Source organism: Solea senegalensis, linkage group LG7 (genome assembly GCF_019176455.1).
Source record: "Solea senegalensis isolate Sse05_10M linkage group LG7, IFAPA_SoseM_1, whole genome shotgun sequence".
Taxonomy (NCBI): Eukaryota; Metazoa; Chordata; class Actinopteri; order Pleuronectiformes; family Soleidae; genus Solea; species Solea senegalensis.
In genome coordinates, this window is record NC_058027.1 from 12850082 (window position 1) to 12863531 (window position 13450).

The window sequence follows — 13450 nt, forward strand, 5'->3', positions numbered from 1 at the left end:
TGTTAGTGCTTGTTAGCATTTTAGCAGGCTGGCCCTGCGTTGTCTCACTTTGGTTCTCACCATTGCTTCTCTCCAAACACACTTGGCACATCACCACCAAATCATATTCCAACTGAATGAATTATGTGCATATGCTTATGTGTTTATGTGTGTCTGTGTGTGTTAGTATGAAGAGATCAGAGACAGACCTTTGTTGTGCAATGCTTCACAGATTACCATGCCTGATTCAAGTACTGCATCATATTTACTCAATGAACATCGTTCAACCAATGCTGTAGTATAATTTATATAATTTTACATTTTGGACTTTGCAATTTGTCAACTGAGACCTTGTGAATTTCTCTGTGAGATGAATAAAGTATCTATCTATCTATCTATCTATCTATCTATCTATCTATCTATCTATCTATCTATCTATCTATCTATCTATCTATCTATCTATCATTTTCAAAGCACATTGATAATGGCCACATCTCTTTGCCGTCAACACATAAATCTATTTAGATTCATTCACACTATCCAATGCATTTCTGTGAGTTACAGTTTACCTTCCCTGAGCCACACACGTAAATTATGGCCATCTAACATCTTTAAAAACACAAGCCAGCAGAGACAGAAGGGTCAGAATATAAATAAAAACAATAGCCTCCCCACAGAATCACATGTTAAAAAAGTCCTTCTTGAAGTTCTGAAAATTCAATAATACTGTACACTACCTTTGTCACCAAATGAAAAAAGTATATGAATAATGCATAATGTGTATGACAGAGACACACAGCGTTTGTTCTATTGTATTGTAGAAACTTGTACAGCAAGTTCACAGTCATATTAAGGTAATAAGTATAAAATTAGTAGAAAGAATAACATACTGAGTGAGCATGTCATTATAAAGTAAATTGTGAGATTATGAGCTGTTGAAATGTAAAGTAAAACCTTTAAATGTTAAATAATATTACCTGTTTTTATTCATCCAAGTAATAACAAATATACCCATAAAAGAAGATATCATATCCAACATAACTGAGTTGTTGAAATCAGAACCCATATTAAATTAGATTCATGTTTCAGCTAATGATACACCTGGGAATTGCTAATTAACAATCAATGTCTTAATGCAGCTTCATCGGCACATTCAATTTGACATTTACCTCTGTGCAGGTAGTTTGCTTTGATTTTTAATTACACACTGCATGTTAATATGGAAATTCAAACCAAACCAATGGGGGCAAAGTTTCATTTCACACCAGGGTGCTCTCTAGTGCTCATGAGACAAGTGAATGTGTCTGTCAGTGGATTACACACAAATAATATTTGACTTTGTGTCATCAGAGCATAATTAGCTTTTTACAGAACCTGCAAAACAGTTGCCATTTACAAGGAACTCAGAACCAAATCAAACAAGAGTGAATGGAGACTGTGTTTTGGGGACAACCCCTACAAAAATGTAAATATTTCTTTTTTTTTCATACACTCTTCTTCTGCATTTTACTTATTTATCCTGTGTATGGTATACTAATCAATGTAGCTATGAATGCATGAGTCTAATAACTTTGTTGACAACCATTATGCAATTCCCCGCTTTAATGATTATATTATAAAAAGCTTATTTTTATTTAAAATAAGCTTTTTTATTTATTTATTTTATTTTATTTAAGGAAAATCTCATGTTTGCTCAAAAACAATGCAGCTGTTGATTTAGCTATCAAAATATTTTCACACAGGTTTTCCAGATGAGTCAGATATTATGCATTACCGCATCATTTTAAAACACAGTATATTTCAATGTTTTCATGTTTTCAGGGTCATCAGATATTTTAAACCATGATCATGACATGAAGCTGACGTTTGTTCAGAACGATTAGTGTTTTGTTATTTTTAAGTGTTTAGAAATATAATGATAGTGTCCTGTTTTTGCTTGTTATATGTGCTAGAGTGTTCATTTCTTAAATTGTTTAAATTGTTAAATAAAGGACTTTCTTTTAACCTTCTCCTTTAGTGCCCAGAAATATCAAATTATTTATCATGATTAAGAAACCAAAATAATAGGGACCACATAAAAACTGGAAAAACACAAAAAAACTCATAAACAAGACACTGAGATTGCAACCATGATGCACTTTCCACTTGATTTAAGTGCTCGATTTTCAGTATGAATGGTGTTTGTATAAAACAGCATCTTGAGCTGTGAGGATTAACTGAAGCTGTTAAATTGATTAAGATTGCTAAGAGCACTCTACGAAATGCCATAGCAATTACTGCAAATTGAGTTAGATTAAAAGGCAGCATTATATTGCTCTAAGAATTATCTTTGTATATAACCGTTTACAGGTTTGTGGTATTGTGCTATAAAAATATACTGTTTAGCAAATTAATTGAGTTCAGTCAAAACAGTCAAAATTATTTTCTCTGACCTTTGAAATGATAATATTCAGAATATAAAACTCCCATAATTACTTGTTGTACTGATACTTTGATACTCAAACAGGGAAGATGTAAATCTCACATAGCTCAAAATGTGGCAAACCAAGACCTCTTAAAAAAGAACAAGGTTTCCTAATCAATAAACCTCTGGCAAACAGTGAAGCCACATTCATTAAGACATTGATAAAACATATATTTCTTCATGGGCAACTTCAAGATCCTCCATTAAACTTGATTAATTAATTAACCTTATGCTAGTTTTAAATAACCTGTCTGCGATGAACGTACTGATAATGATAACCCATTCACTTAAGGTAAAGAAACAAATTGTGCCTTAAGAGGGCTGCTGGCAACACCTTAAGAAACAGCTTGATATATATAAACTATAAAAAAAAGGAAAGTACTTGCATTTATACATACACACATTAAAGGGCACACTGGTCACTTTATTTAAAAACAACAAAAAAAACACACAAAACAACTCATTTAAAAATGCTTTTAACATTAGTTTTTCATATGACACTAAGTAAACATGCAAAATGCTTTGTGTGTATGTCTAGGCATGCTAACTATTACTTGCACTACCTAAACACAATCAGTCTGTTGTTTTTTTTCGATGAATATTCTCTTGTTGAACCCAGTTTTAACTTTGCTCTGTCTCGGGTTCACATCTGCCCATCTTCCCAGTTACTTCACCCAACTCTGCAGTCAAAACTTCTCCCTCTTCCCTGCTTCACCATCCACCATCGTGAGTCTTGGCTCAGTGTTGTCAGCATGGCACAGCTGTCTGTCCTGCTCTCCAGTACCCCCAGCACATCTCAACTTACTGCTGAGAAATCCCCATGACTGAGTTTGGATCCTGAAAAGCGTTCTACACCTGAACAAAAACAGATGCACAATTTCACAGAGATTAAAATAATTATAATAATAAAAAAAATAACAACCTCTTTCTGATTTTCATTCATTTTATTTTATTCTTTCTTCTTATTTCAATAAAGACCTAATAACTGGCATACATTGCTATTGTATAAAGATGGCTCTGAGTTGTTCCAAAGTAATTCTACTAGTTAAAAGCTCTTCAATTGTTTAGGGTTTGAAACAATGATACATGACAATAAATAAAAACATTATACACAACCCCCAGCCTGAGAACACTTCCTGACTTTCATCCAGTTTGTTGTCTCAAAATTATTAATAATGGAACCAAAAACAAGTTAGTCTATGGTGATAATACAATACTGGGTGATGTGCATTAACATACTGCAATTTGCTTCAAGTTTATATTTTTGGATGAGTTGTACCTTTTGCAATAATTGTCTTTTGATGGCTATGTTCAGCACCTCTGAAAGTGAAATAAATGATGCCAAATATCCACTGACACACACACACACACACATACTCATACATGGGAATTATGCACCTGCTATGAGATGATTTATTTTTATTTGTAGAAGATAGGCAGTCCATAATCCGTTTGACTCAAGCAAGTGTGAAGGACAGGTAGACCTGCTCAAACAAATACAGAAGTCATCTTCTGCTAAATAGGACACTGGAGAGTGTCTGTGTGTCATCCTGGATCCACTATTCTGTCAACTCACATCAATAACATCACTCAGTCTGTGTGCTGTACTCCCAACTGTTTAATAACAACTGTCTCTGCTGGGGTTTAATCTCTAATCCAATCAGGATTATTCCCTCATTCCCTATAAATTTAATCACGGGAAACGTCTAGCAACTAAGAATGAAGTTTGTGGGTGAGATCTCCTGGAGCTCCGTGAACGCGTCTTGGCTGTCAGCGATACTATTTAGGCCTGTCAATCATCTGCGGGCGCAGTGATTGGCAGGAAATGAAACACCTGTGTTTTCTGACGCTTTTGTGTATAACTGGCAGTTGACGGATGTTGGACGAATACCGCGTGGAAGTCTGGATTGAAAACGCGCTCGTTTAGCTGCAGGTGGTGCAAAGATTAGTTTGTTGTTGTCGTCGTTGTTGTTGTTGATGGAGAACTGTGCTACGTCTCTGCTGGAGCTAACAAGGGCTAACGTCGGCAGGTCCACGCGAAAAGTGATGGAAAATGGACATTTAGCAACACGTTGACGCACTGAACGTTGCGCTCAGTGCACACGTCAATGGAAAACACTGCGGCCCTGGACTCAACTTCAGCTGCGAGAGAAAACACGTGCTAAAAGACTCTACTCTGCTGTATTTACGTGAGTACACCTGTTTTACTTTACCTGTCACCTGCCATGGTGTAAATGAGGCACACTGCTGAGTGGGTTGATTTCATACTCTGCTCTCTAAGTGTTGTTTTATTAAAGGACTTTGATTGAAGCAATTCATTTTCTGCCGTAATTGTGGCTCATTTGGCCCCCCTGCTAGAAAAACCAGCCTAGCTCACCAGCATAGAGCAGCATTTCATTGTGCTTTGGTGCTGGTGAGTGCAGGCCAGCGTCATGCCAGAGCAACACTCAACACTTTTGTTTTGGCTGTCCAAATGAATGGAAATCAATGCAGTGTACAGTCCTACGAATAATAGCTATGCAAGTGCACATGTGTGTGTGTACTCATGCTTGTGTTCTTGTTCATTGCATTAGGCAGAGGGCAGCAGGAGTCTGCTCTTCTTTCTGTTATTCTCTGTTTCATGTCTTTTATCTATATGCGTTTTGTTTTTGCATCTGGGGTAGACATATTTGTTATACAAGACAGCTTTATTTGTGTAGCACATTTCATTCACAAGGCAGCTCAATGTACTTTACATACAATCGAGAAGAACAAAGAACAAAACCCATTCGTAACATAAATAAAACAGAGTACAGAATAATAGATAGAGAGAAATGAAACAAAGTTGGACCAAAACGGAGCATAAAATATGGTAGTGCAGCATGAAACAATACTTTATTCGAGATAAAATCTGCCATCAGGAAATTAAAATTTGAATTTGAAAAATGACAATTGAAAGTGAATGTACTGGTTTGAAAGTGTAATGCAATATATTCAAAACTGTATTTCATGTGTTTGAAAAGTTCAGCTTTGTGGGAACCCTATGCAAGACGCTGTTTGGGGGCTCCTAGTTTGCCGACCTACGATTGAGAGATTCCTAACCCTTTTTAGATGCCGCAATCTATTACACTAAACAAACAAAACAGTTTATAGTTGATGTGGATGACCTCTCGTATTTAAATTAAACAATCATTCCCATCATAACTTTCTGTCGGACTTGGCAGACATCACTTTGTCTGTCTTTGGCTGTCAATTTTCCTCTATAATCCCATTTGAATTCCATTCCTTATTATTTTTAATATTCAAATTATATTCAAAATTTTAATTAAAATATTAAGTTTTAACTGTCACATACTGTATGCCTCTCTGTCGGTGATGGTCGGATGGTAGGAACCGTGTACCATGGCGCAAGCTCTTGGAGTACATCTTTGAAACCGGAGCCCTGCAAGATGTTAATCGGTCTCATGTCTTTGTAAATATGCAGTGTTGGCAGGTATCCCCTAATGTTGATTATTGTCGAGTCATATTTCATTTCACGTTGCAGATCAAGATATCTTTATTTGTAATTTTTCAGTTTGTTGATAGTAAGTCAAAAACGGTGATGGTCAGGAGTGGTGACATCCGTGGGTGTTTAATCGCCACCTGCAATTTCTGACTGAACGTGAGATTGTTACGAGTCAGAAAACTTGATCTGTGAGGGTCGTACGTGACCAAAGCATTTTATTTTTCACACATGCATAGGCAGAGGACTGGTTTTAACCGGTGTATTAAAAAACAAATTCAAACAGAAATTACAACATTCGATTATTATTAGGGCTGTAACGATACACCGAACCCACGATTCAAGTCGTATCACGATTTTTGACCCACGATTCGGTTTGTATCATGATTTATTTTATTATTTTTTTGGGGGTGGAGAACGATTTTTATTAAAACAATATTTTTTATTAAATAACGTTTGAAAAACCTTTATAAACTGAACACCAAAGAACAAGATTAACTAAAATGTTGCCATACTGCTGACTTAAATGAAGAGGGAGGATCCGCTATTTCTGGGTTGGTTGCCATGTTTCCTCACGTTCTTCTTCAACTAGCTCAACTTTTGCAATCATTGCGTCACATGATTCATTGGATCTGAACGGGAGGGATAACTCTGGGAGTTGGAAGGGGTGTGTCGCGATTCTGCCTTCTCACACCGCGACACAGGATCGTGGATCTGAGTGTTGCGATTTCGGTTTCATCTTGCATATTGTTACAGCCCTAATTATTGATTTTTTTAATTATTTTTTTTTAATATTCAAATACATTCGACACCCAAAATGTGTTCCAACACCCCTAGTACTTACTGCGTGACTTAATCATGCCACAAAAATTCTCTTCAGATGAGATTGAACATGCAGCTTTAAGGCCCTATGCATTTAGTCCAGCAAGAAGTTTATAGTTTATATAGCAAGAAGAAGCTAGGCTCTAAATTCAGTTTAAGTTCAGGTGCGTGTTTGCAGGTAATGTCTCAGTCCATGGACATTTGGTTTCAAAAACTGACATGAAGCTGGTCAAATGACAATTATTAAGGCTTCAGAATGGGGTCCATTTATACAGTCAATGGTTCCACTCTCCTGACAACAAAGAGCTATCAATAATTATAATAGAAATAATAATTTCACCCATGTGTCTATTTCGTTTTTTGTGTACAAATAAAGTACTTTCTTGAACATTTTTTTAGTTAGTGGTAAAACAACCAAGCCTATAACCCCAAATCTTTCTTTATTTCCCTTCAGGTCAGTTTCGTATGATGTATGGTCACCGCTAGTTTTACCAAGGGACTTTCATTGTGTGTTTGCTTACGTGCTGCACAGTGCAACCTGTGTAACTGCAACTCTGATAGCGGGTAGCAGCTACTGTTCAGGGATTTAGGACAAAGCCTGTGCTGGCACATGTTCTATATGTGAACAGTTAATGTGTAACTGCATGCACATAAACTCACATCACCTTTTCAGGACCAGTAGTCCTCATACAGACCAAATCCTGGTCCAAATGAGTCAGAACCTCATTTCAGAAGAACTGGTTAAATAAGGATAACACTTTGTTTTAGCTATCCAAATGACTGGAAGTTGGTGAGGTGTCCTAGAATAGCTGTAACAAAACCTGTGTGTGCGTGTATGTGTTGTATGTGCTTCTTGGGGCAGTGATAGATGCCTCAGAGGAGACAATCTTTCAGTGAGGGTATACGTACCCTGGCTCTTGGGTTGACTGCAACATGCATGTAAATAATACTGTGGCCAGGAGCTGAATTCTTCACACACATACAGAAACTGTATATGAATATGGATATAACCATTTGTTTAAAATATTTGTTGAAATTATCTTTACTTGCTGATTGCTATCAATAAATTTCAATGTCTGGAAAACATACAAAAAGTCTTTGTAGCCCTTGCAACACTGTAACAAACACAACCAAACAATTAATGCACTGCAATACGTTTCACTAACTAACCTGCACACCTGTGTGGTTCATTACCATACCAGATAATTCAGACATAATTGTAGTCCAGGGGAGCCCAAACTTTTTTAAACCAAGGTCTACTTTAAAGGTTTCTAGTTTGTCGAAATCTACTGGGTTACGTAGTTGTTGCTTGTCGCTTGCCGACTGCCTTTCAATGACATAGTTACAATGTACACAAGAAACCAACGCATCCAGAAATAATAGAAAAGTACTTTTGTGAGTTGGTGATGCATGGTAATTTATGCGTTATTCTACCTTGGTGCTCTGGCAGGAAGCTAGTTTCTTGTAGTCAGGGCAGTTGGAGCTGGTTGCAAGTCTCAGGCAGGCCACAAGGTGGTCATCTGCCATTGTGGATCTGTCATAATGACCGACCGACCTGGCTTGGGCAGAGATTCTAATCTCCACAATGGAGAGGGGGGTGTGGTGTTGGTGCAGCACAGCCAAAAGAAAAATATAGTCTATTAATTATTAAATAGTTTAATTTACCGTTGTCAATGCTACATCTTAAATGAGAATTAGATTAGTTGGGCACCCAGGATGTAGTCAATGTAAGCAAAGCTGTTTACCCGGCATCCTTTCCCTGGCTCATTTTTTAAGCATTTGTAAGTCTGTGCTTGTCTATGTGTTTGATGAGAGGACAGGAGGGGGTGTGATGTATCAGTTGGGCGCAAAGTGGGGTATCTCCTTGACAGTCCATTACAGAACCTTCTGCACAGAGACAAACAATTGTTCTCTCTCACATTTACACATGGGAGTACCCAGAGAATTCCATGCACACAGGGAGAACATGCAAACTCCATACAGAAAAGCCCTCGCAAACCGCATTGTGAACTCGGGTCTTTTTGATTTAAGTCAACAGTGCTAGCTCCTAAAGCCACTGTGTGGCCCTATTGCAAAATGTTCTAAAATCCAGGCAACATTATTTATTAATTATCTAGAAGTAAAGAGGAGTTCTACAAATTATAACGTGTTTAAAAAAGATTTTTTCAGATTTTAACAAAAAAATAATAATTTCAACAATACACAATGTTTATTCTATTGCTGTAGTTTGGTGATAATGAAAAGCTCTGAACAGATATTTTGCCACCAAATCCAGATTGCTAATACTTACTCTACAGCTGTCGTATGCTGTCGTCGAAAAGCCATTTTAAATTAAAGTGTTTGTTGCTGGTGCATTTCATTGTATCATGACACCCTGGGGGTTTTCACTTTTACTTAGAAACCAGTTGTGCAGAATATATACACATTTTTGAGTGAACATTTGCATATGCATGCACCAATAATGCATCAATGAAAAAATAAACTGTGGGGCACATCTTGCACAATCTCCCCCTTTAATCACATTGTTGGCTGGAGCACTGATTTTTAAGGTTGATTTGGTGGGCTCTTGTATATGCAATTGCTGAACCTTATTTGCAGTCAAAAAAGGAAAAAGAAAGAAATGCAGAATACATTTGAAAAGCAACAGTAGCCAGAAATGTTTGTGTGTGCCATGTGGGCGGGTTCTTCAGCTGTTCATTATGACGGGGTGTGATTTTCAGGTCATAGCCCCTTTTTAAAGCTCAAGGAGAGCAGGTCAAATATTTAATTACTCACTCATCTACTTGGAAATAACTTTGTCCCTGTTTCAGTGGTCAAATATGAACTTGTATGCAATAATTGTCACAAGTGACTCAAGCCCACACATACGGAGAGAATGTGAACGGTTAAATACAAAAGTGTCTGAGTCTTCCACCAACGCACTGACACTTCCATGTTTGTACACTTTGTGCAAAATATGCACACAAGCTGAGTCCCTTCTCTGAAATATTTCACAGCCACCCATCATGACTGAGAGAACCCAAAACAACCAGCATCTTGTTATCACCTGATGATCATCCTACCGTCACATCTCCGCCATTGCTTTTTGCCTCCATCCAAGGATTTGTTTCTTTTCTGCACAGATGCACTACACATTTGCACTTTGGTATACTTTCCAACAGCAGTCACACACCCCAACAAATGTGACATTTAATGGTCAATCTTTATCATGCAAACACATGCATGCATACAACGCTCTCCTACACGGGAAACCATGCTGAGTGTTAAGCGGCAGGACCCAGATGGCAGCCACCTGGTGTGTGCTGATGGGCTCCTGCAATGGCTTTGGACAGGATGTGGACACACACACACACAGATGGTGACCCACTGAGAGCTGATGGGAGATGGATGCGCTGGCTATTGATTTGCTCAGATCAATGATTTGCAACCTGGTCATCCGACTCTGAGGGAGTTTCACCCACTGAGCTGACACATCGGACCATCACAGTTGGCACACAGTTAAAAATGCAAAACTGATGTCAGTAGATATTTGTAAATCCCAGAGCAAATACATTTCCATTGCTTTTATATTAATCACATGTGACTTTCATGGAACAAATAATCACTATAACAATTTAGATAAAACATTAGACATGAGTAACAAATACTTAAATAATTTCACAAGCCAAGACAGAAAGTGACAATAGAAATATGTATAGTAGTATAAAGTGCTATATTACTAGCCACTGGTAAGTGGAGGGTGGGTTCAATCATTTGAGTGCTTTACATGCCGTTAAAAGGTTGACCTTGCATGATCTGAAACATGTAGTAGGCAACTGCCAGCATATAAAGGCTATTATCATTTGCATACATTTTTTTTTCTCCCATTGTTAGCTAAGTGCATATAAATCAATGCCAGATCAGCTTCATTTACCACATCACTCATTTTTTGCTCCAGGGATGTAAATAGGAACAGAGAACTGCCTCAAATAACATTTTGATGGATAAGCAAAGACATAAAATATTATAATAATATACTAAATTTGTTGGGCCACACGGTGGTGTAGTGGTTAGCACTCTCGCCGTGCAGCGAGAAGACCCGGGTTCGAGCCCCGGTCGGAACAAGGGCCTTTCTGCATGGAGTTTGCATATTCTCCCCGTGTGTGCGTGGGTTCTCTCCGGGTTCTCCGGCTTCCTCCCACAGTCCAAAAACATGCAATGTGGGGATTAGGTAAATTGGACACTCTAAATTGACCATAGGAGTGAGTGTGAGTTGTCTCTAGTGTGTGTGTGTGTGTGTGTGTGTGTGTGTGTGTGTGTGTGTGTGTGTGTGTGGCCCTGCGATGGACTGGCTAACTGTCCAGGGTGTACCCCGCCTATCGCCCGATGTAGCTGAGATTGGCGCAGCACCCCCCGCGACCCTCTGGTGAAGGATAAAGCGGTTAGATGATGACTGACTGACTGACTAAATTTGTTCTAACCTCTGCAGGTTTGTGACCTCTAGGCACCCTAGGAAGCATCTCTCTCTCACTAAGGATAGTAAAGTGTTACATAGGGAGAATACCATGGGGCGGATATGTTAATTTTCTCAGGCAATTAATGCTGAACACCATTTAAGTTTCTTGGCTTATTAATTATGCACTTTGTACATACTAAAATATCTTCCTATGCTGGAAAAAAAAGCCAATTAGCACCCCCAAAATTTAGAAATGTTTCTTCTTAAGACCTTTATATAGGACAAGTGCTGCAAATAAAGTGCGTGAAACCAAGCCAAGTTATCTTTTAACCCTGCTGTCATTTCTCCAGTCATCCTTCATTCCTACATCTAGCCTTCCTTTCATGGCCATATAACCTTCTCTAAAAGCGAGTTTATTTTTAATGTGCTGGCACAATGTGCTCTTTAGACTGTCGGTGTTAATCAGCAGACTTTTCCCTCCCTCTGTTCAGAGGATGAGGCAAATGTGCAGCACTTCCTTGTCAGGTGTTGAATTACTTTATCTCAGTGCTTATTTGCCACCTCCAAGGTAGACTCGTTGTCACGGTTACCTTTGGAGCTCCTCATTATCCATAAAGGTCATTCTGGGATAAAAGCATAGCTGGAGGAAGGGGGATGAAAAATGGCAGATTACTTTGTTAGACAAAAGTGCTTGTTAGGTTCAGATTTTAATGTTTCAGTGTATTCATTGTCTAATTTATATGCAACTATATAAGACCAAAACAGTCCATGTGTAAACAATGTAAATGAACACCAAGTATAAATATCTGGCAATATTTCTCAGCAACAGTGTAAGGCTGTACTTTGGCACAGTGATGGTTTGTGATGGACGTTCTACTACTCGCTAAGCTAACTTGCTTAGAATGACTTTGTTGACATCTGTTCAACAATAAACAACCACTCTGAGCAGTTTTGCGTTAGTGGTGCCTTCACGTACACAGGGAATACCCAATATAATGACTTGCACTAAAGTAAGACTAATGTGACTGAAGTACTAGACTTGTGAGTTTAGGCTGCTTTCATTTTATTTGTTTGTTATATAAAGGTACAGGAAGTCCACATCCAGTGGACTCTGTCCACACAATGATAAATCCCCAGGATCTGGCTCTTCCTCATGGATGACTATGACAAATACCTGCAGCTAGTTTCTTTTCTTCCCTCATGATTTTAATCTGGGGCCTTCTGATCTACACTCACCTCAGAAACTGGCATTTCTTCAGGAACTAGGTTAGTAGTTTGTGGATTTTGTCAAGGTTCATTTCAAAGCCACATATGAGTTAGAGATGTTTGTCATCACAATCTTTTTAAATGTAAAAAAAAATTCAAAGGTAAAATAAATCTAAATGTTTAATACTATTGAATCTGAAATACATAATCAACGTTAATGTTTTGATGGCTGTCATCCTCACATCAGCTGGCTATAGTATGCTGCCGTATGATTGACGTTTTTCAAACTCAGTTTCTTTTTTTCAATATATGATAGTGGAAAGACTTCTAGATATTGTTATACTTATCTGGAAAATACATATTTGTATTCTCTCTCTCTCCTCCTGGTGTGCATATAATATCCTGGTGTAATAAAAATAAATAGTACATAAATAAATAAATAAATAAGCTGTTGCCCTCCCCATTGGTCCAAAAGGTCACTGGGTCCTGTTTACCTACGTGAGGATCCATAATGCATGGCCTGTATCGTTTACTTAAGGTAGTCCCGGTGCCACTCATCACTCCCTGCTGTATGTGATGGAGAAGCCAAAGGAGAGTGAAGATAACTGAGAATCGGGTCAGTCTTTAGGGTAACCATAAGCATATATGGTATAAGTGCCCACACCTTCACAGACACACACGTACCTGAACCCACTAGAGGGAAGAGGAGTCACTTCAGGGGCACATAGTTACTAATGTTAAGTTTCATATTGCCATAGTCTTTTTAATAATTAACTGTGATCAGTGGCGTGCACAGGTAGACAATAGGTGGTGCTATAGCACCTGCCGTTGCCCTCTGGACCAAGCAAGTGCCCTTTTGAAAGTTCGTTGTTATTTTAAACAGTGTGGCCCCCCACGATTAAAAGCGTGTGATAATATTGCCCCAATTAATATGCCACCCCCTCCGCCGCACACACCTCTCTTCCTTTGTCAACGTGAATGTGCAGAGCGGGCACAAACGGAGGTGCGTTGCAGCAGGAGGGCACATCTGTAGCCCGCACACACCTGCTCCCGGCCCTGTCCC

General features: G+C 38.4%; 1 long non-coding RNA gene across 1 annotated transcript in view; it reads left to right on the forward strand.

The window, feature by feature from the left end:
- Window positions 1-4185: 4185 nt before the first annotated feature.
- The window catches only part of LOC122772065, a 155735-nt gene continuing 146470 nt past the window's right edge, over window positions 4186-13450 (forward strand). Inside the window, exon 1 of the long non-coding RNA XR_006360734.1 lies at window positions 4186-4632. This is a non-coding gene — a long non-coding RNA (uncharacterized LOC122772065). The remainder of the gene's footprint in view (window positions 4633-13450) is intronic.